This window comes from Echinops telfairi, unplaced genomic scaffold (genome assembly GCF_000313985.2).
Source record: "Echinops telfairi isolate 266 unplaced genomic scaffold, ASM31398v2 ScPeMD7_11;HRSCAF=52, whole genome shotgun sequence".
NCBI lineage: Eukaryota > Metazoa > Chordata > Mammalia > Afrosoricida > Tenrecidae > Echinops > Echinops telfairi.
Genome location: NW_022103908.1, coordinates 8,957,321 through 8,963,086, shown reverse-complemented (window position 1 = coordinate 8,963,086; position 5,766 = coordinate 8,957,321). Strand labels below are relative to the sequence as shown.

The window sequence follows — 5,766 nt, the reverse complement described above, 5'->3', positions numbered from 1 at the left end:
ACACACACTCACACATACCACAGACCCAAGCAGAAGTACACGTGCATGCACAAGCAGCTAAAGAACCGCAGGGCAGGAGGGGAGAGGGTCCAGGCTGTCCAAGGACATGTCATCAACTGGAAACTGGAGGACTCAGAGCACCCTTCTGCTGCAGGCTGAGCAAAAGTCAAAATTCAAACAATGGCAGAACACAAACACAGGATGCTCAGACCATGGGGCTGAGTAGATGAGGAAGGGGAGATGCAGGGGGAGTTTGGGAAAACAGCCACTGAGGGAGAGGCTTCCTTCACTGGGAATTCAGATGGGCAGAAGTCCTGTGGCTCCAGTGATATTCTGAGGAAGAAGCAATGTGCCACACACAGCGTTACCTCTGTTGTCTTGTGCCCTCTCCCAAGAGGAAAAGAAACCAGAAACATCCACTCTCCAGCCCTGGCCCCTCACAGGGACTTTCCCCAAGTGTCCCCAAAAGAAATGGCCTCCACGCATACAAAATGAGGCCCAGCAGAGAGCCAAGCATAGAAAGCCTTAATAACGCTTCTAAGGTAGAACCAAAGCCAGAGAAGCCCCTCACAGCTGCCCTCTCCTCCTCCTGCTCCAATGTCAAGTCCTGCTCAGCCCTCCCTTTCTCCTCCTCCGTTTCTCTTTCCTGTAGGCTTGCCTTTTCCTCCTCTTCTCTGAGCTCCTTCATCCTTTCCTCGAAATCACCATCTTCTGTTTCTCTTCCATCTTCCTGTTGATTTCAAAGCGTTTCTTCACGGGATCTAGGGTTGAACGGTCTACTCGCCAAATATGCCCAGGGGTCGCTGATGTTTCTTTCCATTGATGTGATCCGAAAGTGGATGGAGCCCCTCACCACACAATCACAGAAACTGCAGTGATACCCTCCCATCTCAGACTGTGGGGTGTCTTGGTAATGATAATTGTCTTCCCAAGCTTGGATTCCAGGTCCACCTTACAGTCCCTGTGCCGCAACAGTTCCCGCTTGACGGGCTGCGCTGGTTTTCCAGCCTTCTTGTCTCTCTTCCACGAGCCTCTTCTCGGCGAGCGTCTCATATTCATCTTTGTCCCACTTTCGGTGAAAGTCCAAGTTTTTCGTCCCACTGTCCGACGCCATCTTCCCTGCGAAGTGAATGGCAGTACATCTCTTCTAACGCCAGGACTGCACTTTACTCATTTGAAATCCTTCATACACCCAAGAGATTGGGAAATATGTAAAAGCTGGAGTTCTATTCAGAAATTCCCGTATCGGCATGCCAATGATTTATCCCAAACACACTGGTCAATAGCAATCTCTCACCAATAAAATCAACGTGACACGGTCTTCCTCAAGGACTGTTATGAAGATTCAACAATATCACGCAAGAGTGCTTAGTAGACGTGCATGTAGTCAAGACAAAGTCTTCACAATGTTCCGGCTAGCTATGCGGCAGGTCTCAGGCCACCACATCAGCAGGGGAGTTTAGAAACCCAGGAAAACAATGGGGGAGACTGTGATCCCTAAGCCAGCAGAACATGCACTTCTGCCAACGAAAACAGCACACCATGAAAATCAGTACACTGGTGTTCCTTCCAAGCCTTCGATACGAAAGAGATCCGCAGGAGTCTGCCTGTGTGTAAGTTCCCTTAGGTGTTTTAAATATGCCATCAGCTCACATTACTACTTCGACGATCCTTCTTACATCAAGGAAATATGTATGATCAGGGACTTGGGTTCACAGATTCCTTTTACGGCACACCACAGATTTATCCCAATCACAGTGCAAAGTGGAAATCTTGCACCAAAAAATTCCAAGTTGGATTTCTTAACTGTTGCTTCCATGGGCACTGCTTGTAGACCGAGGTCAAAGGACAGCTTGACACCTTCCATCTTTTCTCTGTGTATCACGATGTTGTCTCTATTGATCCAGTTGTGAAGATTTGTGTTTTCTTGATATTGAGTGGTAATCCACAGTGAAGGCTTGCTCTTAACCAGTAAGCCTCAAGGCCTCCTCATTTTGCAGGAGAAAAATGTACTAGGAAGCCCTCGGGAGAGCAAAAGTGCCACTTTGAGTAAAAAGGGCCTACCTAAGCCAGCCATGTTTTTTTTTATTACATCATCTCATATGCATGTGAAAACTGAACAATGTATACGGGAGACTGGGGGAAAGTGATGCATTTGAATATGGTATGGGTGAAGAATATAGGTATGCCAAGGACTGCCTGAAGAACAAGCTATCTGTCTCTAAGTGTGGTAGATATATAATTGTTTTGTCAATTTGAGGATTAAGAGTGTAGGGGGGGAGTCCAGCTTATCAATCTTATCATAGTCAATGAGGCCTCTGTGTGGACTTGGCTTTCTCCTGAGAATTCTGGGATATCCGGTACTTCCTCCTTGGAGGCAGGAGACACCTCTCTCTCTTAACACATCCTTGAAGACATAGCAGCTGACAAGACACATGGACCCATCCTGATGCAGCTCTGTGTGCAGAGAGCCATGCAGAGACCCCTGATAGTGCTGAGATGTTACCAATGCCACTGGATCCAAACACTTTCTACTCACTGGCCTGTAATGTTCTACATTCAGCGTCACTGCATGTGTTTCGTGAGTCTGAAGAGGACTTTATATGTTGGTATCAGACACATGGGCTAATATTGGACTTATGGACTTGATCTGGACTGGGCTGGGATGTTTTCTCAATGTTCAATTGCTCTTGTATATAAATCTCTTTCTAATACACATATGTGTGTCCATGGATTTGTTTCTCTTATGTACCCAGATGAACATATTAAGGAAGTGTGGCCCCTGAATGGCTCCTCAGAAGCTAGAATAGTGAGAATTCTTCTCAGGTACTTCTGGCACATTTTCCAAGACCAATTCCTGAAGAAGGATATGAATATTAAGGAAGAAAGAAATCCTAAAAGCAGAATTGGGGCTCTGTGAGAGGGCTTCAAGAAGTCTAAGAGAAATGGAATGAAAAGATAATGGAACTTTTCCCTGAACTTTCTGAACCTCCTTCTCATTGTTTGAGAGTGTTCATTTTCATCCTCGGCATCTCAAGGGACAGCTTTTCAAGGCTCAGGCGCCCATCGTCAGAGATTTCGATTAATTTAGATTAGTGTGGGGCCTGACATTTGTTACCAGTAGTGAGATCTGTCTCAGGAAAAGGGCATCATGCTTGGTAAAGTAGAGGGGAGGGAGAAAAAAAAGGAAGGGGTGGGATTGACCCAGTGGCTTCAACAAGGGGCTGAAACCTCATAATTTTGAGAGCAGTACAGGATCAGGAAGTATTTCATGCAGCTGTATGTAAGGTCCGCGTGAATGCACCTGCCACCATCCACAACAGTGATTCTTGACCCTTGCTGCTCACTAGACAGCTTTCTGCACCCACTGATGTCTGAGTGCCAATCACAGGAGATGTTCTTGTGATCATTCAGGAGTGAAGACTGCTCAGTGGGATATTTTAAATCCCCCTCATGCATTTCAAAAGAGCCTATTCAGTCCGGTGGTTAAACATTTGCCTCTTAACCAAAAGGTCAGTAGTTTGAACCCCCCAGTGGCTCCCTGGGAGAAAAGACCTGGTAAACTACACTCCAAAAGGTGACGACCTAGGAAACCCAATGGGATAATTCTACTCCATCACCAAGGGAGTGAAAAAGAATGGAGTCATCGGCACAGAAAAACAGCAGTGCAGGCCCAGTGGAGAGATACTGTTTTCCGGCCTTTTATTGTTCCCTCCTATTCACTGGGAAAATTATCATTCTACACTTTTGGATATATGTATATCTGTCTATATGCATACATAATATACACGGATCTTTTTTTAAAAAAGGAATTGAAAGACATGGAATTTTTTCATGGACTTTGTGAAACTCTCCACGTGGGCCCCAATGTGTGCACTGAAAACACACTTGTATACCGAAACACACTTCTCGTTATTGGAAAAAGGGCAGTGAGAAACCATGGCAGAACATCAGATGTTGATAATGAACAGGCTGCAGCTTATTTCCAGCATGGAAACCTTAAAACAGAGAGCAGGCTATGTGAAGTGTCCCTAAAGCTTAAGCTGGGAAGAGACTTTAAGGTACCATCAATGCATCGGAGCTCCTGTTCTAATCCCCAGCCTCTCATGGCCATGCTGTAGCTGCTCCGCTGTAGCCAATGGCCTCTCCGAAAAATTCATCTGAAGACATTACTGTAATAGATAGGATTATCATATGCTGAAAGTATTATATTCTCCCCAGGGCGAAAGAGGAACGGGCCTCTGTAGAACTGATCACTCACCCTCCACTCCTAACAGCAACAGAAACAAAGAGCTTACCATCGAGTCAAATTGCAACTCACAGTAACCCTACAGGACAGAGTGGAACTGAATCCCACAGGGTTGTCAAGGTCACAATTCATTATAGATTCAGACAGCCACATTTTGCTCCTGCAGAGTGATTGGGTGGTTTGAACCACCAATATCCTGGTTAGTAGCTAACCACTGTGCAGCCTGAGCTCCTCACCCCTCACAAATGCAAGCCCAGTGGTCAAGGGAAAATGCATGTTGAATGCCAGTTACACTGCCCTTACAAAGTAATTCTATAAGCATGAATTTACAGAATGTCTCTGAACATCTGACAACATGGCACACTTATCATGGTGTCGAACCTGCATTTGCCACTTAGTAATTGGTACAACTGTGAACACACACATTTTCAAGTATGTTCCTAGTAGGAGAAAAAAGGAATACATATCATTTTGCCATACTGAAAAAAAAAATCATTTTGCTGAATCAAGAGGTGTGTGTGTGTGTGTGTGTGTGTGTGTGTTGCTACATGTACACAGATGATAAACAGGATATACGAGGGGGCACCACCCCACCAAACCCAGCTTTTTTCAAAGTTATGCATTTGGTTGGTTTGTTTTTTTACAAAACAACTCTCGCCTTCAAAGTACTCTCCATTACAATTAATATATTTGTCAAATCTGTGATTCCATTCTTGCAAAAAATTTTCAAACTCATCTGTTTGGATAGCTGACAGCACCTCCCTCATTTTTGTCTTCATCTCTTCTATGTCTTCAAACAGCTGTCCTTTCATGTTCCTCTGCACTCACGGAAACAAAAAGAAGTTGCACAAAGCGAGGTCAAGTGAGTCAGGTGCTGGGGGAAGAGACGCATGCTGTTTTTTGCCAAAAACTGGTGCACTGAGATGGCTGCATTAGCAGGTGTGTTGTTGTGATGGCAAAACCAATCCCTCATCTGTCACAAATCAGGCCTTTTTTGTCGCACACTGTTATGCAATCTTTTCAGAACCTCTAAATAGAAAACTTGATTAATAGTCTGACCTGCTGGACAAACTCCAAATGCACTATGAGTTGATATTTTCATCCATTCGGGAAGTTGACAGCAGCCTAGAACGAGGTTTGCCATCAATGGACATTTCACCGTTTTTGAAATTAGAAAACCACTCGTCCACTTGAGTTTTTCCCGTAGCGCTGTCCTTGTAAGCTGTGTTCAACATGACAACAGTCTGCGGCATTCCAACCCTCTGCCCCCAAGTGGAAAACAAAATTTCACATCCACTCACTGTCCTCTTAAATCAGCCTTCACAAAATAAATAAACAAATCTGTCATCACAGAAAAATGAGGTTTGAGTGAAACTGCTTTTACAAAAAAATTCACTGTGACCAGAGAGAACCTTTCCAGGCAACACCACTGGGTAGACTAACTCAAGAGAGAGTTGCTTGATGCTCACCTAGTGGGAAAAATGCGTTCTATGAAAGCTTCACTCCACCCAGATCAA

The 5,766-nt window shown here is 44.8% G+C and overlaps 1 protein-coding gene and 1 pseudogene across 2 annotated transcripts in view; both read right to left on the bottom strand.

Moving 5' to 3' along the window:
* The window catches only part of KLF12 (Kruppel like factor 12), a 728,313-nt gene that overhangs the window by 382,047 nt on the left and 340,500 nt on the right, over positions 1–5,766 (bottom strand). The gene's annotated exons all lie outside the window — the stretch shown is intronic.
* On the bottom strand, positions 365–1,114 carry LOC101642899 (annotated as a pseudogene).